Below are 24687 nucleotides of genomic sequence, written 5' to 3' on the forward strand. Positions count from 1 at the left end.
TAACCTTGCTATTAAGCTAACCCTAAACCTTACCCTTATCCTAACACTTACCCTTATCCGAAACCTTACCCTTTCTGCTACACTTACCCTTTGCCTAATTCTAAACCTTACCCTAACCCTCACCCTTACCCTTATCATTATACTTACTTTTACCCTTAACCTAAACCTTACCCCAACCCCTTACCCTGACCCTTACATTAACCCTAACCCTTACCCTAACCCTTACTCTAACCCTAATCCTTAACCTAAACCCTACACTTAATCTTAACTTTAACCTTACCCTTAAACTAATACATACCCTTACTTTTCCCTCACCATAACCCTAAAATTAACCGTAACCATTACTCCAACACTTACCCTTGCCCTAACCTTTACCCTTACCATAACCCATACTCTAACACATACTTCTACCCATACCCTTACCCTTACCCTTACAGTTACCATTACGCTTACCGTTACCGTTACCCTTACCGTTACCCTTACCCTTATCCTATCCCTTACCCTTAACCTAACCCTAAAACCTTACCCTTATCCTAACACTAACCCTTACCATAAACCTTACCCTTTCTGCTACACTTACCCTTAGCCTAAATCTAAACCTTACACTTACCCTTAGCCTAACCCTCACCCTTACCATTACCCAGACCCTTATTCTTACCCTTACCCTAACCCCTTACCTTTACACTTACGGTTACCATTAACCTTACCCTTACCCTAACACTTATCCTTAACCTAACCCTTACCCTAAACCTTACCCCAACCCTTGCCCTGACCCTTACATTAACCCTTACCCTAGACCTTACACTTACTCTTAACATTAACCTTACCCTTAACCTTTAGCTAATACTTAACCTTACGTTTTTCTCACCCTAACCCTATAATTAACCAAAACCATTAACCTAACGCTTACAATACACCTTACCCTTACACTAACATTAACCTTACCCTTACAATAAGCCATACAACAACACTTAAATGTACACTTATGCTTACACTTACCCTAGCAATTACTCATACAATTACCCTTACCCTTACCCTTACCCTTACCCTTACCCTTACCCTTACCCTTACCCTTACCCTTACCCTTACCCTTACCCTTACCCTTACCCTTACCTTTACCCTTAACCTAAGCCGAAATCTTAAACCTTACAGTAAACCTTACCCTTTCTGCTACACTTACCCTTAGCCTAAATCTAAGCCTTACACTTATCCTTACTGTAACCCTCACCCTTATCATTACCAATACCCTTACCCTAACCCTTATTCTTACACTTACTGTTACCTCTAACATTACCCTTACCGTAACACTTACACTTATCCTTATCCATACTCTTACCCTTACCCTAATCCTTACCCTTAACCTAACCCTAACCCTAAACCTTACTCCAGCCCTTACCCTGACCCTTACATTAACCCTAACCCTTACCCTAAAACTTACACTTCCTCTTAACCCTAACCTTACCCTTAACCATAACCCTAACACTTACTCTTACGTTTCCCTCACCCTAACCCTAAAATTAACCCTAACCATTACCCTAACACTTACCCTTACCCTAACCCTAACCGTAACTCTAACCCTTACTCTAACCCTTACCCTGACCCGTACCCTTACACCTTACCCTTACCCTAACCCTTACCCTTACCTTAACCCATACCCTAACACGTACTTGTAGCCTTAACCTTACCGTTCCCCTTATCCTTACCTTTACTGTCTCCGTTACCCTTACACTTACACTTAACATAAACCTTAACCTTAACCTTACCCTTATCATAAGCCATACAACACTTACATGTACGCTTAAGCTTACGCTTAACTAGCAATTACTCGTACAATTACCCTTAACCTTCCTATTAAGCTAACCCTAAACCTTACCCTTATCCTAACACTTACGCTTATCCTAAACCTTATCCTTTCTGCTACACTTACCCTTTGCCTAATTCTAAACCTTACCCTAACCCTCACCCTTACACTTACCCTTACCCTTACACTTACCCTAATTCTTAACCAAACCATAACCCATACCCTAACACATATTTGTACCCTTAACTTTACCGTTACCCTTAACCTTACCCTTTCCCTTACTCTATCCGTTACCCTTACGCTTACCCTTAACATAAACCTTACCCTTGACCTTACCCTTACCATAAGCCATACAACAAATCTTACATGTACACTTACGCTTACACTTACCCTAGCAATTACTCGTAGAATTACCCTTACCCTTACCCTTACCCTTATCCTTACCCTTACCCTTAACCTAATTCTAAACCTTAAACCTTACAGTAAACCTTACCCTTTCTGCTACACTTACCCTTAGCCTAAATCTAAGCCTTACACTTATCCTTACTGTAAACCTCACCCTTATCATTACCAATACCCTTACTCTTACCCTTACCCTGACCCTTCTCCTTACACTTACTGTTACCTTTAACATTACCCTTACCGTAACACTTACACTTATCCTTATCCATACCCTTACCCTAATCCTTACCCTTAACCTAACCCTAACCCTAAACCTTACTCCAGCCCTTACCCTGACCCTTACATTAACCCTAACCCTTACCCTAAAACTTACACTTCCTCTTAACCTTAACCTTACCCTTAACCATTACCCTAACACTTACCCTTACGTTTCCCTCACCCTAACCCTAAAATTAACCCTAACCATTACCCTAACACTTACCCTTACCCTAACCCTAACCGTAACTCTAACCCTCACCCTGACCCGTACCCTTACACTTACCCTTACCCTAACCCTTACCCTTACCATAACCCATACCCTAACACGTACTTGTAGCCTTAACCTTACCGTTCCCCTTCCCCTTACCTTTACTGTCTCCGTTACCCTTACACTTAACATAAACCTTAACCTTAACCTTACCCTTATCATAAGCCATACAACAACACTTACATGTACACTTAAGCTTATGCTTAACTAGCAATTACTCGTACAATTACCCTTAACCTTCCTATTAAGCTAACCCTAAACCTTACCCTTATCCTAACACTTACGCTTATCCTAAACCTTATCCTTTCTGCTACACTTACCCTTTGCCTAATTCTAAACCTTACCCTAACCCTCACCCTTACCTAAATCTAACCATTACCCTAACCCTCACCATTACCATTATACTTACTTTTACCCTTAACCTAAACCTTACCCCAACCCTTACCCCGACCCTTACATTAACCCTAAACCTTACCCTAAACCTTACACTTACTCTTAACCTTAACCTTACCCTTAACATTAACCTAATACTTACGCATATCTCTTACTAAAATGTGGGCACGCAGGTATCTTTCAATAGCGATGTCACAAAACTATTACTATTACCAGGAATATTGCCAAAATCACAATAACAATAATCAGAGTCAAATTCCACATGCGGTAAGTCAGAAAACCGAAATGTGTAACACCGTAACGATATCTTTCTTATGACAATGCCACGAACCTACTGTTACCACCAAGAAAATAGCCAAAATCGCAGTAACAATAACCAGAGTTAAATACCATACTCCATGAGTCAGAAAACCGAAATAGGCAACACAATACCAGATGGACCTTAAAGTGAGCTCCTTCCTTAAGGTCCCCAAACATATACTTGTGGTGCTAACCACAAAGTATATACCAAACACTGCCTCGCAGAAGATCACCTTCTGACTTACAGACAGTTCCAGATGACCGGTCTACCAGAAAACCAAACCAGAATAAAGAATATACTCACTTACAATGATGGGGTCCTTGTCTGCCTCCGCAGTGATCCGGTGAGTCGAGGAGTCCCTCCGGGAAATCCCGGGGGTACCCTAGGGAGTCCTGTTCCCAGCGGGTCCTGCGGTCCGGCAGAGAGGTTCTCCCATCTGGTTCGCCAAATTGATTCAAAGATCGAAGCCGAAATTCCTTTAAGTGGTATATTCTTTATTGCAGCGCTGGATGCACGGGGGATCTCTCCACCTATCGTGCATACCCAAAGCAGAAAGCAGTCTTGAATTTATACAATCAATCTATCAATATTCTACAAGCACCTATACATATGCATTACCTATCCCCGCCTTCCCTCGCTTCTCATGCTAATTAGCCTTTTGGCACCTTGCGCCTGCGCAGAGCCTTCCAAGAATTGTGGGCAGGGGTCTTTGGGACGTGGGCAGGGGTCTTTGGGAGGAAGACCCCGAGTCTTCCTCACAGTGTACTTTTCACCTTTGGTCAGGAATCTGCTGAATTGGCATGTTTCTTAATTGCAAGAGCTGGTTGTTGCTAATTCTTCCGTTTGTAGTATCTTTATACTGAATTCCAGTGTCCAGTTTTGAGATTTATAGTCCTTACATTTGTTTCTCTGTCCGTCTGCCGCTTCCTTATCATGAGTTCCAGTGTCTTGTTTCGAGATATACAGTCAATGTCTGGGGATTGTCCTTGCCTCCCCAATGCCTCCCCAATACCTCCTTAATCAATCCCCTCTTTTCTTTTCCCATGCAAATTCTTTTGCATCAGATACTTTCATTATTTACAGTAACACAACAAAGCAGGCATCTAAAAAACATGCACACAAATATTCCTAACACTACTAATGCGATTAGAGCAATGAACGCTTGTTTCAACCATTGAAAATTGGCAACCAGGAGGTTAACTTATTCCATATTTCACTAAAACTCCACGAAAGATCATCTTTACTGATCTCATGTAGGACCCTTGTCTGCTTCCATATTTCTTCCAGGTCGGTAGAGATCCTTCCACTCTGATCTATATACATACAACAACTTGTGTTTATTACTGTACAGACACCCCCTTGAGTGGCCAGTAACAAGTCTAGGGCCATCCAATTTTGTAATACTACCTGTGATAAACTAGATATCTCTTCTTGTTGAGCCTTTATAGCATCCAGAGTCTTGTTTTCTAACTTCTCTGTAATTGCAGAAATATTAACCATCGCCTTTTCCAATTCACTCACTCCTAACCATGGGATAAGCCATCGAACAAAACTATGAAAAGCGGTGTGTCTCTCTATCAATGGATTGTTAATTTTTCGTCTGATTCTCTGGATATGATTTCTCAAGTAGGCTCGAGGCACTACATCATGTACTGTCATATTGGGGACTACCGCTCCAAGAGTGCAAGTTCCCTTCCAATTCTCAGGCAAGACCTTACGGGCTGTATCATTGCATAGCCAATACCACCCTTTTCCTTCTGGTACTGGCCAGCTGGTTGAATTTGCCCAACTGCTAGTTGTACTAATATCAATTGTTCGATTACAAGATGTCTGATTCCCCACATAAGTAGTACCTGTATTTATACAATCCTGTTTTCCCATACCCTTAGGCGGGTTACACCTTTGTACACATACATAGTAAGATTCCAACGGCACGAAGCTACTAACTTCTAGTTCCAAAACTTCTTCATATTTTCGACCCCAAGATGTGTTTTCCCACAAATTAGTCCAAGATAAGTTTGCAGGCAAGGGAATCCCGATTAACGATACACCCTTATTGCCATGCTGTGGCAGATGGGTGCATACCCAACAGTTCATCTTATTAGTTACTTGAGAAATTGTTTGTATTAAGGTCAGGTGTAAGTTCTCATCCCAAGTTGCCCACCCCAAATCCGAGAACCGCACCCCTGCAATCATTAGGATCTGGAAAACTGTAATTTTGTTGGTCCAGTTGGAGTGGTGGTCCATATCCTGGCCAGGGCCTTCTTCACCCTTGAATTGTGGATCCAAGCTGCTTGCTCCTTAGTTTTAATGGCGGTATGTGTTGTCAGTAATACTTGGTATGGTTCCGTCCACTTTCCTTCCATTTTTCCTGTAGGGGTTGTCCTGAAAAAGTCTTTATATATATATAATCCCCGAGCTTAAAGGGGTGGATTGGTTGATCCAACCCTCTAGCCCTGGTCCCTAAAACAAATTTATGTACTTTATTTAATTGTTTCTGAAGTTCAGTTATATAAGCATATAAATATTCTGATCCTAACTGCGTTAGGTCCTCTCCACTAAATAGAAATTGCTACGGCCTTCCATATAAGATTTTGAAGGGACTCAAATTCCCTTTTATTCGAGGTTTAACTCTAATTCCAAGTAATGCTAAAGGGAGGGATTGAGGCCATGACAAATTAGCTTCTTATCCAATTTTAGCTATTTATTGTTTAATTAAATGGTTCATTTTTTCTACCTGTCCACTTGCCTGTGGTCTATAAGGAGTATGCAGTTGCCAATCTATCTTTAGAATCTTACTTATCTGTTCTACCACTTGTGCACAAAAATGTGAACTCTATCAGAAGACATTGCTACTAGAATCCCAAAGCATGGTATTATTTCATTTAACAAGACTTTAACCACTTCTCTTGCTTTGTTTGTTCGACAAGGAAAGGCTTCAGGCCTTCCTGAAAACGTGTCAGTCAGAACCAGTAAATAATGATACCCCCCTTTTCTAGGGAGTTCTGAAAAATCAATTTGCCACTGTTGCCCCGAATAATTTCCTTTACCGATTATTCCGAATTTTATTCTATTCTTGGTATTGGGGTTATTGTGTAAGCAAATTCTACATTGTTGAGTTACTTGTTTTATCATTGTATATAAATTTCGTCCCACTAATGTCTGACTCAGGCTCTTATGCAGTGTGCCAGCTCCCCAATGCGTTTTATTGTGTTTTGTGAGAACTATGGGCCATGTCAAACTAGAGGGTATTACTATGTGGTTATCTTTTAAATATACTCATCCATCTGGTTTCATTTTACCTTTCAAATCTTCAATTAATTTTAAGTCTTCTTTTGTATAATTTGGATATAGTTTGGATTTTACCGCCTGGTATCAAAGACAATGCCTTCACCTCAGTTATTTCAGCTGCCTGCTTAGCCTCTGCCAATCGATTTCCAATTTCAAAATCGGTGTTCCCCTTTTGGTGTCCCTGACAATGCATGATAGCTACCTTTTCTGGTTGTTTTACAGCCTCTAACAATTTTAAAATTTCTTCAGCATACTTTATGTGTTTTCACTGAGCAGTCAGCAATCCATGTTCTTTCCAAATTGCTCCATGAGCATGTACCACGCCGAATGCATATTTAGAATCTGTCCAAATATTTACCCTTTTTCCCGCTGCCAGTTCCAATGCTCTCGTGAGAGCAACTATCTCCGCCTTTTGAGCTGATGTTCCAGGGAGCAAAGGCTTAGACTCAATTACCTGCTGTGTAGTTGTTATAGCATATCCAGCTTTACGTTGTCTTTGCGTAACAAAACTGCTCCCATCCGTGAACCAAGTTTCTTCCGCATCTTCCATGGGCTCCTCCTTAAGGTCTGGTTGGCTGGAATACACAGTCTCTATAGTTTCTAAACAATCGTGAATCACAGGTTGCGCCGGAGCATCTCTAAGAAAAGAGGCTGGATTCACAATATTAGTTATCACAATTTCCACGTCGTCCTGTTCTACCAATATTGCTTGATATTTCAAAATCATCAATTCTTGTTTAAGTTGTTTAAAGACTTTTTGTGCTTCTCCAGTCCAGACTAACTTTGACTGGTTAATCTTTATCAATTCACATAGAGGCTTTACCAATAGTCCATCATTATAAATCCAAAGGCGACACCAACCTGTCATACCTAAAAAGGTTTGTAGCTCCTTTACCATTTGAGGTTCTGGAGTCCGGCAAATGACTTCCTTATGTTCAGTTCCTAGTTCTCGTTGTCCTTCCGAAATTTCAAATCCCAGATAGGTCACACTTTGTTGAGCCAGCTGGACTTTCTGTCAAGAGACTTGATATCCATTTAAACCCAGAAAATTAAGACGACTTATAGTCCATTGAATACAACTCCCTTTAGTCTCGGTAGCTATTAAGAGATCATGTACATATTGTAACAAAGCACCTTCAGTGTCTGGAGGCATCCATGTTTCGAGTTCCCTTGCTAATTGGTTTCCAAAAATAGTGGGGCTATTCTTGAATCCTTGAGGTAGTAATGTCTACGTAAGCTGCGTCTTTCTGCCTGAATCGGGATTTTCCCATTCAAAGGCGAATAGGTTTTGGCTTTCTGTGGCTAAGCCTAGGCAGAAGAAGGCGTCTTTTAAATCCAGTACGGTAAACCAGACTTGACTATTCTTTAATTTAGTCAGCAAAGTATAAGGGTTTGCCACTACTGGATGTATATCCTCAGTGATTTTATTTATGGCCCTCAAATCCTGAACTAGCCTATAGCTTTTTCATCTGCCTTTTTAATTGGCAATATGGGTGTATTGTATTCTGATTCGCATTCAATCAATAATCCATACTGTAAAAATTTATTAATTATCTCTTTAATTCCTTTCCTATCTTCTATCCTCAAAGGATATTACTTAACCTTCACGGGTTTCTCTCCTGGCTTTAATTTAATAATTATTAAGGTCACATTTATCTCTTTCAGGGGTTTCAGTAGCCCAAACTCCTGGACATACTTGATCTGTGATCTCTAAAGGTATTTCACTTTTAGGGTCAGTTTGTATTAGTGCCAAGCTTAACACATTTGTTAGTTGTTCTTCTCCTATTCTTAATTCCATTTTCCCTTTTTCAAAGACAATTTCTGCTCCTACTTGCTCTAATAAATCTCCACCTAAGAGTGCCCATGAGGAGTTAGGCATAGATAAAAGTCTGTGTATGCCCCATTGTTTCCCTAACTTGTACTTCAAAGGTTCACAAAAATAAGCCTTTTCGGTTACACCTTGTCCTGGTTTCAGTTAGAACAGAGTTAATTTTCTTCCTAGTAGCTGGTAGAATGCTATGTTTTGGCTTAGGATGAGAAGAGTGTTGATAACACCCTGATGTTTTAATTGTTGCAGAGCAGTGCTTATACCAAGCCAAGGACATCTCAGCTTCTTGCTCTGTCCTGCCAACAGGCAGGCTGGGGGTGCAGTAAGAGCTGGGAAGGGACAGACCCAGGACAGGTGACCCAAACTAGCCAAAGGGGTATTCCATACCATCTGACGTCATGCTAAACAATATATAGGGGTGGCTAGCCGGGGGAGGGGGCCGGACTGCTCGGGGTTAGGCTGGGCATCGGTCAGCGGGTGGTGAGCAATTGCATTGTGCATCACTTGTTTGTACACATTATTAGTAGTAGTACTATTATCATCATTGTACTATTATTATTATTATTATTATTATTATTATTATTATTTTGTCTTATTAAACTGTCTTTATCTCAACTCACGGGCTTCACTTTCCATTTCTCTCCCCGGTCCCAGAGAGGGAGGGGGAGGGGGAGCAAACGGCTGCGTGGTGTTTAGCTGCCGGCCGGGTTAAACCACGACACACCTTTTACCCTAACAAAATAATTCTGTGAAGGCATTAATGCTTGATTTAGAACTGAATACGTTGCCCCATATCAATAAGAAATTTCACTTTCATTCCTCTTCTAGCTTCATTATAACCAGCGGAGGATCCACTAGGGTAGATTCCCCAGGTCCCCGTTATTCCTGTTGAAATCAGGGGTCGATTATCCTAGGAAAAGGCTAGTCAATTTGTCCTCCGAAGCCAGGTCCAAACCGTTTTTATTTATTTATTTATTTATTTATTTATTTATTTATTTATTTATTTATTTTCATTACATTTCAGAGTTGGTCCAAAAATTCCATAGGGGTTTCTTTTAGACCTTGTTGGAAGCATATTCTCAATTCCCAATTCATCCAGATTTTAGTATTTACTTAACCGTTCATAATTTTCGGGATGATTAGGGTCTTAGTGGGGGTCGGTCAGGGGAATGCAATTGTCCACAGTTCCCTGAGCGGTTCCATCGGCAATCTGAGCTCGCACATGAACTCAGGTTGTTTTAAGAGTTAACTGCTTTTCTGTTTCCATAACAACTCTCTCGGACCCATCATGGTCCCTTTGCCCCAAAGGGCTAACACCCATGATTTCAAGATCTCTGCCTCGGGCAGAGGCAGAACTATTATCATTCCTACATCCTCTTTCCCTGCTCATTCAACTTCAAACACCTTTAACACTTTCAACAACCCTTTTAACACTTTCTTTATCTTTCTCCAGCCTGTACTTCTCTAATGCCAACATCAAAGGCTCAGTCAGGGGCCAACTTCATTCCGTACCTTTTCCCACCAAGATGCTGAAACAACATCAGTATACAACATTTCATCCTGTTCTCCTTCTCAAAAAAAAGCAACATTAACTGTAGCAAAATATTATAGTTTAAAGTTCCATTTAGGGGCCACTTTTCTCCCCATTCCAGCTTATAAAGCGGCCACCACTGATTACAATATTTTATCAATGTTTTCCTGTTCACACTTCCACCGGCAGATCCTCCAATATCCTGCCAGTGACTTAAAACACATCCTAACACACTTTTCTTTAAAATTTCACTGCTTGTTTGCCCCCCCATTTTCCAGTTCACACTTTAAGAATACACGTATCTCTTACTAAAATGTGGGCACGCAGGTATCTTTCAATAGCGATGTCACAAAACTATTACTATTACCAGGAATATTGCCAAAATCACAATAACAATAATCAGAGTCAAATTCCACATGCGGTAAGTCAGAAAACCGAAATGTGTAACACCGTAACGATATCTTTCTTATGACAATGCCACGAACCTACTGTTACCACCAAGAAAATAGCCAAAATCGCAGTAACAATAACCAGAGTTAAATACCATACTCCATGAGTCAGAAAACCGAAATAGGCAACACAATACCAGATGGACCTTAAAGTGAGCTCCTTCCTTAAGGTCCCCAAACATATACTTGTGGTGCTAACCACAAAGTATATACCAAACACTGCCTCGCAGAAGATCACCTTCTGACTTACAGACAGTTCCAGATGACCGGTCTACCAGAAAACCAAACCAGAATAAAGAATATACTCACTTACAATGATGGGGTCCTTGTCTGCCTCCGCAGTGATCCGGTGAGTCGAGGAGTCCCTCCGGGAAATCCCGGGGGTACCCTAGGGAGTCCTGTTCCCAGCGGGTCCTGCGGTCCGGCAGAGAGGTTCTCCCATCTGGTTCGCCAAATTGATTCAAAGATCGAAGCCGAAATTCCTTTAAGTGGTATATTCTTTATTGCAGCGCTGGATGCACGGGGGATCTCTCCACCTATCGTGCATACCCAAAGCAGAAAGCAGTCTTGAATTTATACAATCAATCTATCAATATTCTACAAGCACCTATACATATGCATTACCTATCCCCGCCTTCCCTCGCTTCTCATGCTAATTAGCCTTTTGGCACCTTGCGCCTGCGCAGAGCCTTCCAAGAATTGTGGGCAGGGGTCTTTGGGACGTGGGCAGGGGTCTTTGGGAGGAAGACCCCGAGTCTTCCTCACAGTGTACTTTTCACCTTTGGTCAGGAATCTGCTGAATTGGCATGTTTCTTAATTGCAAGAGCTGGTTGTTGCTAATTCTTCCGTTTGTAGTATCTTTATACTGAATTCCAGTGTCCAGTTTTGAGATTTATAGTCCTTACATTTGTTTCTCTGTCCGTCTGCCGCTTCCTTATCATGAGTTCCAGTGTCTTGTTTCGAGATATACAGTCAATGTCTGGGGATTGTCCTTGCCTCCCCAATGCCTCCCCAATACCTCCTTAATCAATCCCCTCTTTTCTTTTCCCATGCAAATTCTTTTGCATCAGATACTTTCATTATTTACAGTAACACAACAAAGCAGGCATCTAAAAAACATGCACACAAATATTCCTAACACTACTAATGCGATTAGAGCAATGAACGCTTGTTTCAACCATTGAAAATTGGCAACCAGGAGGTTAACTTATTCCATATTTCACTAAAACTCCACGAAAGATCATCTTTACTGATCTCATGTAGGACCCTTGTCTGCTTCCATATTTCTTCCAGGTCAGTAGAGATCCTTCCACTCTGATCTATATACATACAACAACTTGTGTTTATTACTGTACAGACACCCCCTTGAGTGGCCAGTAACAAGTCTAGGGCCATCCAATTTTGTAATACTACCTGTGATAAACTAGATATCTCTTCTTGTTGAGCCTTTATAGCATCCAGAGTCTTGTTTTCTAACTTCTCTGTAATTGCAGAAATATTAACCATCGCCTTTTCCAATTCACTCACTCCTAACCATGGGATAAGCCATCGAACAAAACTATGAAAAGCGGTGTGTCTCTCTATCAATGGATTGTTAATTTTTCGTCTGATTCTCTGGATATGATTTCTCAAGTAGGCTCGAGGCACTACATCATGTACTGTCATATTGGGGACTACCGCTCCAAGAGTGCAAGTTCCCTTCCAATTCTCAGGCAAGACCTTACGGGCTGTATCATTGCATAGCCAATACCACCCTTTTCCTTCTGGTACTGGCCAGCTGGTTGAATTTGCCCAACTGCTAGTTGTACTAATATCAATTGTTCGATTACAAGATGTCTGATTCCCCACATAAGTAGTACCTGTATTTATACAATCCTGTTTTCCCATACCCTTAGGCGGGTTACACCTTTGTACACATACATAGTAAGATTCCAACGGCACGAAGCTACTAACTTCTAGTTCCAAAACTTCTTCATATTTTCGACCCCAAGATGTGTTTTCCCACAAATTAGTCCAAGATAAGTTTGCAGGCAAGGGAATCCCGATTAACGATACACCCTTATTGCCATGCTGTGGCAGATGGGTGCATACCCAACAGTTCATCTTATTAGTTACTTGAGAAATTGTTTGTATTAAGGTCAGGTGTAAGTTCTCATCCCAAGTTGCCCACCCCAAATCCGAGAACCGCACCCCTGCAATCATTAGGATCTGGAAAACTGTAATTTTGTTGGTCCAGTTGGAGTGGTGGTCCATATCCTGGCCAGGGCCTTCTTCACCCTTGAATTGTGGATCCAAGCTGCTTGCTCCTTAGTTTTAATGGCGGTATGTGTTGTCAGTAATACTTGGTATGGTTCCGTCCACTTTCCTTCCATTTTTCCTGTAGGGGTTGTCCTGAAAAAGTCTTTATATATATATAATCCCCGAGCTTAAAGGGGTGGATTGGTTGATCCAACCCTCTAGCCCTGGTCCCTAAAACAAATTTATGTACTTTATTTAATTGTTTCTGAAGTTCAGTTATATAAGCATATAAATATTCTGATCCTAACTGCGTTAGGTCCTCTCCACTAAATAGAAATTGCTACGGCCTTCCATATAAGATTTTGAAGGGACTCAAATTCCCTTTTATTCGAGGTTTAACTCTAATTCCAAGTAATGCTAAAGGGAGGGATTGAGGCCATGACAAATTAGCTTCTTATCCAATTTTAGCTATTTATTGTTTAATTAAATGGTTCATTTTTTCTACCTGTCCACTTGCCTGTGGTCTATAAGGAGTATGCAGTTGCCAATCTATCTTTAGAATCTTACTTATCTGTTCTACCACTTGTGCACAAAAATGTGAACTCTATCAGAAGACATTGCTACTAGAATCCCAAAGCATGGTATTATTTCATTTAACAAGACTTTAACCACTTCTCTTGCTTTGTTTGTTCGACAAGGAAAGGCTTCAGGCCTTCCTGAAAACGTGTCAGTCAGAACCAGTAAATAATGATACCCCCCTTTTCTAGGGAGTTCTGAAAAATCAATTTGCCACTGTTGCCCCGAATAATTTCCTTTACCGATTATTCCGAATTTTATTCTATTCTTGGTATTGGGGTTATTGTGTAAGCAAATTCTACATTGTTGAGTTACTTGTTTTATCATTGTATATAAATTTCGTCCCACTAATGTCTGACTCAGGCTCTTATGCAGTGTGCCAGCTCCCCAATGCGTTTTATTGTGTTTTGTGAGAACTATGGGCCATGTCAAACTAGAGGGTATTACTATGTGGTTATCTTTTAAATATACTCATCCATCTGGTTTCATTTTACCTTTCAAATCTTCAATTAATTTTAAGTCTTCTTTTGTATAATTTGGATATAGTTTGGATTTTACCGCCTGGTATCAAAGACAATGCCTTCACCTCAGTTATTTCAGCTGCCTGCTTAGCCTCTGCCAATCGATTTCCAATTTCAAAATCGGTGTTCCCCTTTTGGTGTCCCTGACAATGCATGATAGCTACCTTTTCTGGTTGTTTTACAGCCTCTAACAATTTTAAAATTTCTTCAGCATACTTTATGTGTTTTCACTGAGCAGTCAGCAATCCATGTTCTTTCCAAATTGCTCCATGAGCATGTACCACGCCGAATGCATATTTAGAATCTGTCCAAATATTTACCCTTTTTCCCGCTGCCAGTTCCAATGCTCTCGTGAGAGCAACTATCTCCGCCTTTTGAGCTGATGTTCCAGGGAGCAAAGGCTTAGACTCAATTACCTGCTGTGTAGTTGTTATAGCATATCCAGCTTTACGTTGTCTTTGCGTAACAAAACTGCTCCCATCCGTGAACCAAGTTTCTTCCGCATCTTCCATGGGCTCCTCCTTAAGGTCTGGTTGGCTGGAATACACAGTCTCTATAGTTTCTAAACAATCGTGAATCACAGGTTGCGCCGGAGCATCTCTAAGAAAAGAGGCTGGATTCACAATATTAGTTATCACAATTTCCACGTCGTCCTGTTCTACCAATATTGCTTGATATTTCAAAATCATCAATTCTTGTTTAAGTTGTTTAAAGACTTTTTGTGCTTCTCCAGTCCAGACTAACTTTGACTGGTTAATCTTTATCAATTCACATAGAGGCTTTACCAATAGTCCATCATTATAAATCCAAAGGCGACACCAACCTGTCATACCTAAAAAGGTTTGTAGCTCCTTTACCATTTGAGGTTCTGGAGTCCGGCAAATGACTTCCTTATGTTCAGTTCCTAGTTCTCGTTGTCCTTCCGAAATTTCAAATCCCAGATAGGTCACACTTTGTTGAGCCAGCTGGACTTTCTGTCAAGAGACTTGATATCCATTTAAACCCAGAAAATTAAGACGACTTATAGTCCATTGAATACAACTCCCTTTAGTCTCGGTAGCTATTAAGAGATCATGTACATATTGTAACAAAGCACCTTCAGTGTCTGGAGGCATCCATGTTTCGAGTTCCCTTGCTAATTGGTTTCCAAAAATAGTGGGGCTATTCTTGAATCCTTGAGGTAGTAATGTCTACGTAAGCTGCGTCTTTCTGCCTGAATCGGGATTTTCCCATTCAAAGGCGAATAGGTTTTGGCTTTCTGTGGCTAAGCCTAGGCAGAAGAAGGCGTCTTTTAAATCCAGTACGGTAAACCAGACTTGACTATTCTTTAATTTAGTCAGCAAAGTATAAGGGTTTGCCACTACTGGATGTATATCCTCAGTGATTTTATTTATGGCCCTCAAATCCTGAACTAGCCTATAGCTTTTTCATCTGCCTTTTTAATTGGCAATATGGGTGTATTGTATTCTGATTCGCATTCAATCAATAATCCATACTGTAAAAATTTATTAATTCTCTCTTTAATTCCTTTCCTATCTTCTATCCTCAAAGGATATTACTTAACCTTCACGGGTTTCTCTCCTGGCTTTAATTTAATAATTATTAAGGTCACATTTTTAGGTCTTTCAGGGGTTTCAGTAGCCCAAACTCCTGGACATACTTGATCTGTGATCTCTAAAGGTATTTCACTTTTAGGGTCAGTTTGTATTAGTGCCAAGCTTAACACATTTGTTAGTTGTTCTTCTCCTATTCTTAATTCCATTTTCCCTTTTTCAAAGACAATTTCTGCTCCTACTTGCTCTAATAAATCTCCACCTAAGAGTGCCCATGAGGAGTTAGGCATAGATAAAAATCTGTGTATGCCCCCTTGTTTCCCTAACTTGTACTTCAAAGGTTCACAAAAATAAGCCTTTTCGGTTACACCTTGTCCTGGTTTCAGTTAGAACAGAGTTAATTTTCTTCCTAGTAGCTGGTAGAATGCTATGTTTTGGCTTAGGATGAGAAGAGTGTTGATAACACCCTGATGTTTTAATTGTTGCAGAGCAGTGCTTATACCAAGCCAAGGACATCTCAGCTTCTTGCTCTGTCCTGCCAACAGGCAGGCTGGGGGTGCAGTAAGAGCTGGGAAGGGACAGACCCAGGACAGGTGACCCAAACTAGCCAAAGGGGTATTCCATACCATCTGACGTCATGCTAAACAATATATAGGGGTGGCTAGCCGGGGGAGGGGGCCGGACTGCTCGGGGTTAGGCTGGGCATCGGTCAGCGGGTGGTGAGCAATTGCATTGTGCATCACTTGTTTGTACACATTATTAGTAGTAGTACTATTATCATCATTGTACTATTATTATTATTATTATTATTATTATTATTATTATTATTATTATTTTGTCTTATTAAACTGTCTTTATCTCAACTCACGGGCTTCACTTTCCATTTCTCTCCCCGGTCCCAGAGAGGGAGGGGGAGGGGGAGCAAACGGCTGCGTGGTGTTTAGCTGCCGGCCGGGTTAAACCACGACACACCTTTTACCCTATCAAAATAATTCTGTGAAGGCATTAATGCTTGATTTAGAACTGAATACGTTGCCCCATATCAATAAGAAATTTCACTTTCATTCCTCTTCTAGCTTCATTATAACCAGCGGAGGATCCACTAGGGTAGATTCCCCAGGTCCCCGTTATTCCTGTTGAAATCAGGGGTCGATTATCCTAGGAAAAGGCTAGTCAATTTGTCCTCCGAAGCCAGGTCCAAACCGTTTTTATTTATTTATTTATTTATTTATTTATTTATTTATTTATTTTCATTACATTTCAGAGTTGGTCCAAAAATTCCATAGGGGTTTCTTTTAGACCTTGTTGGAAGCATATTCTCAATTCCCAATTCATCCAGATTTTAGTATTTACTTAACCGTTCATAATTTTCGGGATGATTAGGGTCTTAGTGGGGGTCGGTCAGGGGAATGCAATTGTCCACAGTTCCCTGAGCGGTTCCATCGGCAATCTGAGCTCGCACATGAACTCAGGTTGTTTTAAGAGTTAACTGCTTTTCTGTTTTCATAACAACTCTCTCGGACCCATCATGGTCCCTTTGCCCCAAAGGGCTAACACCCATGATTTCAAGATCTCTGCCTCGGGCAGAGGTAGAACTATTATCATTCCTACATCCTCTTTCCCTGCTCATTCAACTTCAAACACCTTTAACACTTTCAACAACCCTTTTAACACTTTCTTTATCTTTCTCCAGCCTGTACTTCTCTAATGCCAACATCAAAGGCTCAGTCAGGGGCCAACTTCATTCCGTACCTTTTCCCACCAAGATGCTGAAACAACATCAGTATACAACATTTCATCCTGTTCTCCTTCTCAAAAAAAAGCAACATTAACTGTAGCAAAATATTATAGTTTAAAGTTCCATTTAGGGGCCACTTTTCTCCACATTCCAGCTTATAAAGCAGCCACCACTGATTACAATATTTTATCAATGTTTTCCTGTTCACACTTCCACCGGCAGATCCTCCAATATCCTGCCAGTGACTTAAAACACATCCTAACACACTTTTCTTTAAAATTTCACTGCTTGTTTGCCCCCCCATTTTCCAGTTCACACTTTAAGAATACACGTATCTCTTACTAAAATGTGGGCACGCAGGTATCTTTCAATAGCGATGTCACAAAACTATTACTATTACCAGGAATATTGCCAAAATCACAATAACAATAATCAGAGTCAAATTCCACATGCGGTAAGTCAGAAAACCGAAATGTGTAACACCGTAACGATATCTTTCTTATGACAATGCCACGAACCTACTGTTACCACCAAGAAAATAGCCAAAATCGCAGTAACAATAACCAGAGTTAAATACCATACTCCATGAGTCAGAAAACCGAAATAGGCAACACAATACCAGATGGACCTTAAAGTGAGCTCCTTCCTTAAGGTCCCCAAACATATACTTGTGGTGCTAACCACAAAGTATATACCAAACACTGCCTCGCAGAAGATCACCTTCTGACTTACAGACAGTTCCAGATGACCGGTCTACCAGAAAACCAAACCAGAATAAAGAATATACTCACTTACAATGATGGGGTCCTTGTCTGCCTCCGCAGTGATCCGGTGAGTCGAGGAGTCCCTCCGGGAAATCCCGGGGGTACCCTAGGGAGTCCTGTTCCCAGCGGGTCCTGCGGTCCGGCAGAGAGGTTCTCCCATCTGGTTCGCCAAATTGATTCAAAGATCGAAGCCGAAATTCCTTTAAGTGGTATATTCTTTATTGCAGCGCTGGATGCACGGGGGATCTCTCCACCTATCGTGCATACCCAAAGCAGAAAGCAGTCTTGAATTTATACAATCAATCTATCAATATTCTACAAGCACCTATACATATGCATTACCTATCCCCGCCTTCCCTCGCTTCTCATGCTAATTAGCCTTTTGGCACCTTGCGCCTGCGCAGAGCCTTCCAAGAATTGTGGGCAGGGGTCTTTGGGACGTGGGCAGGGGTCTTTGGGAGGAAGACCCCGAGTCTTCCTCACAGTGTACTTTTCACCTTTGGTCAGGAATCTGCTGAATTGGCATGTTTCTTAATTGCAAGAGCTGGTTGTTGCTAATTCTTCCGTTTGTAGTATCTTTATACTGAATTCCAGTGTCCAGTTTTGAGATTTATAGTCCTTACATTTGTTTCTCTGTCCGTCTGCCGCTTCCTTATCATGAGTTCCAGTGTCTTGTTTCGAGATATACAGTCAATGTCTGGGGATTGTCCTTGCCTCCCCAATGCCTCCCCAATACCTCCTTAATCAATCCCCTCTTTTCTTTTCCCATGCAAATTCTTTTGCATCAGATACTTTCATTATTTACAGTAACACAACAAAGCAGGCATCTAAAAAACATGCACACAAATATTCCTAACACTACTAATGCGATTAGAGCAATGAACGCTTGTTTCAACCATTGAAAATTGGCAACCAGGAGGTTAACTTATTCCATATTTCACTAAAACTCCACGAAAGATCATCTTTACTGATCTCATGTAGGACCCTTGTCTGCTTCCATATTTCTTCCAGGTCGGTAGAGATCCTTCCACTCTGATCTATATACATACAACAACTTGTGTTTATTACTGTACAGACACCCCCTTGAGTGGCCAGTAACAAGTCTAGGGCCATCCAATTTTGTAATACTACCTGTGATAAACTAGATATCTCTTCTTGTTGAGCCTTTATAGCATCCAGAGTCTTGTTTTCTAACTTCTCTGTAATTGCAGAAATATTAACTATCGCCTTTTCCAATTCACTCACTCCTAACCATGGGATAAGCCATCGAACAAAACTATGAAAAGCGGTGTGTCTCTCTATCAATGGATTGTTAATTTTTCGTCTGATTCTCTGGATATGATTTCTCAAGTAGGCTCGAGGCACTACATCATGTACTGTCATATTGGGGACTACCGCTCCAAGAGTGCAAGTTCCCTTCCAATTCTCAGGCAAGACCTTACGGGCTGTATCATTGCATAGCCAATACCACCCTTTTCCTTCTGGTACTGGCCAGCTGGTTGAATTTGCCCAACTGCTAGTTGTACTAATATCAATTGTTCGATTACAAGATGTCTGATTCCCCACATAAGTAGTACCTGTATTTATACAATCCTGTTTTCCCATACCCTTAGGCGGGTTACACCTTTGTACACATACATAGTAAGATTCCAACGGCACGAAGCTACTAACTTCTAGTTCCAAAACTTCTTCATATTTTCGACCGCAAGATGTGTTTTCCCACAAATTAGTCCAAGATAAGTTTGCAGGCAAGGGAATCCCGATTAACGATACACCCTTATTGCCATGCTGTGGCAGATGGGTGCATACCCAACAGTTCATCTTATTAGTTACTTGAGAAATTGTTTGTATTAAGGTCAGGTGTAAGTTCTCATCCCAAGTTGCCCACCCCAAATCCGAGAACCGCACCCCTGCAATCCTTAGGGTCTGGAAAACTGTAATTTTATATACAAAAAACTGTAATTTTAATAATGTAATAATATTATTATTATTATTATTTTGTCTTATTAAACTGTCTTTATCTCAACTCACGGGCTTCACTTTCCATTTCTCTCCCCCGTCCCAGAGAGGGAGGGGGGAGGGTGAGCGAACGGCTGCGTGGTATTTAGCTGCCAGCCGGGTTAAACCACGACAGTCTTTTTGGCTCCCAACGTGGGGCTCGAAAGGTTGAGATAACGGCAGATCTGACCACAGTGTGTTAAACTAAAATTGGTGTAAGTATTAGACCTGCTTAATAGTCACTTGTCATAATGCTGATTGCTTTAATCTCAACTCTGCTGCGCCTGTTTTCCAAATTGAGTATTATAGTACATTATTTTCCGTATTTGCTCTCTGTCATGTTGTTTATCCTCTCCGGGCCCTGGTTTCAGATCATTATGGTACTGAGTGTTGTAGCAATGGCTTATGAGACGATGAGATATCTGGTCATGACTCTAACTTGGTATTTGTACTCAGTAACATCATCGACTCTGTATTTTGGAAACTGTATCTTGGAAACTATTAGCAATTATACCTATTGTTTTTTCCATTAGGGAGTCAATCTGTGGAGGGGAAAGGGGAAGATATTTTTTCTTACTTGATTACTCTCCCTTTCTCCTTCACCACCCCTGTTTCCTCCTGGATCACTATGCCTTCCTCCTTCACCACCCTCTTACCCTCCGAGCTTGCTACAATAGCTCTCCAAGATATTGAATATCCTTGGGATACTCAGACCAGCATAGTCTTGTTGTTCTGCCTCCTGAATGCACTTCAGGTTCTGCTTAAATTTAAACAACTACTTAGGAAGCTCATCCGGAGATCTGCCCGGAGGCAGTATAGTTGTGGGTGGCAGGGAGTATGGGAGGATATGGGCAGGCATCTAGAGCAGCTGGCACCCCCAGTGTTTTGGAAATTTACCCCTGAACAACTGCAAAATCCTCAAAAACTGGCAGAATGCTTGAGAAAAAGGTGTCATGATTCTGGCAGTTCCAAAGTAACACAAATCATTGTAACATGCTGGGGCCTGGCTCATGCCTATCGAGCTGCCATTGATACTGCTATCAACTTAGTGACAGACCCTGCGGCCACTCCAAGCCCTGTGACAGATCCAACGGCCACTGTGACCCCTACGGTGGACTCTGCAGCCGCTCCAGTCCCAGCTTCTGCAGATGCTCCAGTCCCAGTTCCTGCAGATGCTCCAGTTCCAGCTCCTGCAGCCACTCCAGTTCCAGCTCCTGCAGCCACTCCAGTTCCAGCTCCTGCAGCCGCTCCAGTCCCAGCTCCTGCAGCCGCTCCAGTTCCAGCTCCTGCAGCTGCTCCAGTCCCAGCTCCTGCAGCCGCTCCAGTCCCAGCTCCTGCAGCCGCTCCAGTCCCAGCTTCTGCAGCCGCTTCAGTCCCAGCTCCTGCAGCCGCTCCACTCCCAGCTCCTGCAGCTGCTCCAGTCCCAGCTCCTGCAGCCGCTCCACTCCCAGCTCCTGCAGCCGCTCCAGTTCCAGCTCCTGCTGCTACTCCAGTCCCAGCTCCTGCAACTGCTCCAACTCCAGTTCCTGCAGCCACTCCAGCTCTGGTTCCTGCAGCTGCTCCAGCTCCTGCAGCCGCTCCAGCTCCTGTGGCTGGGTCAGAGAAAAGAGCTGTAGCAGTGCAAGTTGACCCTGCAGAGGGTATTCCAACCCCTGTGGCAGACCCTGTAACAAGGTCAGAGAAACGAGCTGTAGCAGTGCAAGCTGCCCCTGTAGAGAAGGTTAAAAAAATGGTATAGAGATTCAGGTCGTTTAGAATGCAGAGAGTCTTCTGCCAAATCTAGGTATAGAGACGACGACGACGCTGGGCCATCAAGGGTTCAGGAGGAGGAAGATGAGGATGCCGAAAAATCAACAGTAACTACCCGAAGCCTAAACGAGCGTGAGTTACGAGATGTGCGAAAAGATTTTGGTCGCTGTATAGGTGAGCAGCTTGTCACCTGGCTGCTCCGATGCTGGGACTCTGGAGCCAATTGTGTGGAATTAGACGGCAGGGAAGCCAAGCGACTGGGATCCCTTGCTAGAGACGCAGGCATTGACAAAGCAATTGCAGATGGAGCACAATCTCACAGCCTCTGGAGGCGTCTCCTCTCAGCTGTGAGGGAAAGGTATCCCTTCAAGGAAGAACTTTTATGTCTACCAGGCAAGTGGGCCACTATGGAGAAGGGAATCCAGTACCTGAGGGAATTAGCCGTACGGGAAGTGATTTATGAGGATCCAGACCTCAGACAAACATCCAAAGATCCAGATGAAGTCAGGTGTACGCGACCCATGTGGCGGAAGTTTGTACGGAGTGCACCATCATCATATGCCAGCTCATTGGCAATAATGGCCTGGAAAGAGGATGAGGAACCCACAGTGGATGAAGTGGCTAAACAACTCCGGCAGTACGAAGAAAGTCTCTCCTCTTCCTTACAGGCCTGCGTCTCAGCTGTGGAGAAACTTTCTGAAGAGTTCCACCAACTTAAAGAGAATCTATCTTCATCTCCACCTGAACCAACCAGTGTCCACCGACCAAAAGAGAACACTGTGGAAAAACTTTCTGAAAAGGTTCACCAACTTGAAGAGAGATTATTCTCCTCCGTACCTGTACAGAGCAGTGTCTCAGCTATCAGGGGTAGGCGTTCATCCACACAAGGAAGACGATATGGTGGGTACTCACCCCATGCCACCCTGTGGTTTTACTTACGAGACCATGGAGAGGACATGAGAAAATGGGATGGAAAATCTACTGCGACCCTAGAGGCACGGGTACGTGAGTTGCAAAAGAAAACAATCAAGAAAAAGGGATTCTCTGAAAAGTTTGCTGCTCCAACTTCCAGCAGACAGTCCTTCAAACACAGAAATGAAGAAGATTCTGACCAGGATTAGGGGAGCCCTGCCTCCAGCCAGGGGGAGGAAAGGGACAATCGAGTTTATTGGACTGTGTGGATTCGATGGCCTGGCACATCAGACGCACAGAAGTATAAGGCTTTAGTAGACACCGGTGCACAATGTACTATAATGCCATCGAGATATAAAGGACCAGAGCCCATCTATATTTGTGGAGTGACAGGCGGATCTCAGCAGTTGACTGTATTGGAGGCTGAAGTGAGTCTGACTGGGAATGAGTGGGAAAAGCACCGCATTGTGACTGGCCCGGATGCTCCATGTATCCTTGGCATAGACTATCTTAGAAGAGGGTATTGCAAGGACCCAAAAGGGTTCCGGTAGGCTTTTGGTATAGCTGCCTTAGAGACAGAAGGCATTAAACAATTATCTACCTTGCCTGGTCTCTCAGAGGACCCCTCTGTTGTGGGGTTGCTGAGGGTCGAAGAACAGCAAGTGCCAATCGCTACCACAACTGTGCACCGGCGGCAATATCGCACTAACCGAGACTCCCTGATTCCCATCCATAAGCTAATTCGTCAATTGGAGAGCCAAGGAGTGATCAGCAAGACTCATTCACCTTTCAGTAGTCCATTATATGGCCAGTGCGAAAGTCTAATGGCGAGTGGAGACTAACAGTGGACTATCGTGGCCTGAACGAAGTGACGCCACCACTGAGTGCTGCAGTGCCGGACATGCTGGAACTTCAGTACGAACTTGAATCGAAGGCAGCCAAGTGGTACGCCACAATTGATATCGCTAATGCATTTTTCTCCATCCCTCTAGCAGCAGAGTGCAGGCCACAATTTGCCTTCACTTGGAGGGGAGTCCAATATACTTGGAATCAGCTGCCCCAGGGGTGGAAACACAGCCCTACCATTTGCCATGGGCTGATCCAGTCTGCACTAGAGCAGGGGGAAGCTCCTGAACACCTGCAGTACATCGATGACATTATTGTGTGGGGTGACACAGCAGAGGAAGTTTTTGAGAAAGGGAAGAAAATAGTCCAAATCCTTCTGAAAGCCGGTTTTGCCATAAAACAAAGTAAAGTCAAAGGACCTGCACGAGAGATCCAGTTTTTAGGAATAAAATGGCAAGATGGACGTCGTCAAATCCCAATGGATGTGATCAACAAAATAACAGCTATGTCTCCACCAACTAACAAAAAAGAAACACAGACTTTCCTAGGTGTTGTGGGATTTTGGAGAATGCACATCCCAAATTACAGTCTGATTGTAAACCCGCTCTACCAAGTAACCCGTAAGAAGAATGAGTTTGAATGGGGCCCTGAACAACGACAAGCGTTTGAACAAATCAAGCAGGAAATAGTCCATGCAGTAGCCCTTGGGCCAGTTCGAACAGGACCAGATGTAAAGAATGTGCTCTACACTGCAGCCGGGGAGAACGGCCCCACCTGGAGCCTCTGGCAGAAAGAACCTGGGGAAACTCGAGGTCGGCCCCTGGGGTTTTGGAGTCGGGGATACAGAGGATCTGAGGCCCGCTATACTCCAACTGAAAAAGAGATATTGGCAGCATATGAAGGAGTTTGATCTGCTTCGGAGGTGGTCGGTACTGAAGCGCAGCTCCTCCTAGCACCCCGATTGCCGGTACTAGGCTGGATGTTCAAGGGAAGGGTCTCTTCTACGCATCATGCAACTGATGCTACGTGGAGCAAGTGGGTTGCACTGATTACTCAGCGGGCTCGAATAGGAAACCCCAGTCGCCCAGGAATATTGGAAGTGATTATGGACTGGCCAGAAGGCAAATACTTTGGGATATCATCCGAGGAGGAGGTGGGTCATGCTGAAGAAGCCCCACTGTACAACCAGTTACCAGAGAATGAAAAGAAATATGCCCTGTTCACTGATGGGTCCTGTCGTATTGTGGGGAAGCATCGGAGATGGAAGGCT

This window comes from Netta rufina, assembly GCF_964035555.1.
Source record: "Netta rufina genome assembly, chromosome: 28".
NCBI lineage: Eukaryota > Metazoa > Chordata > Aves > Anseriformes > Anatidae > Netta > Netta rufina.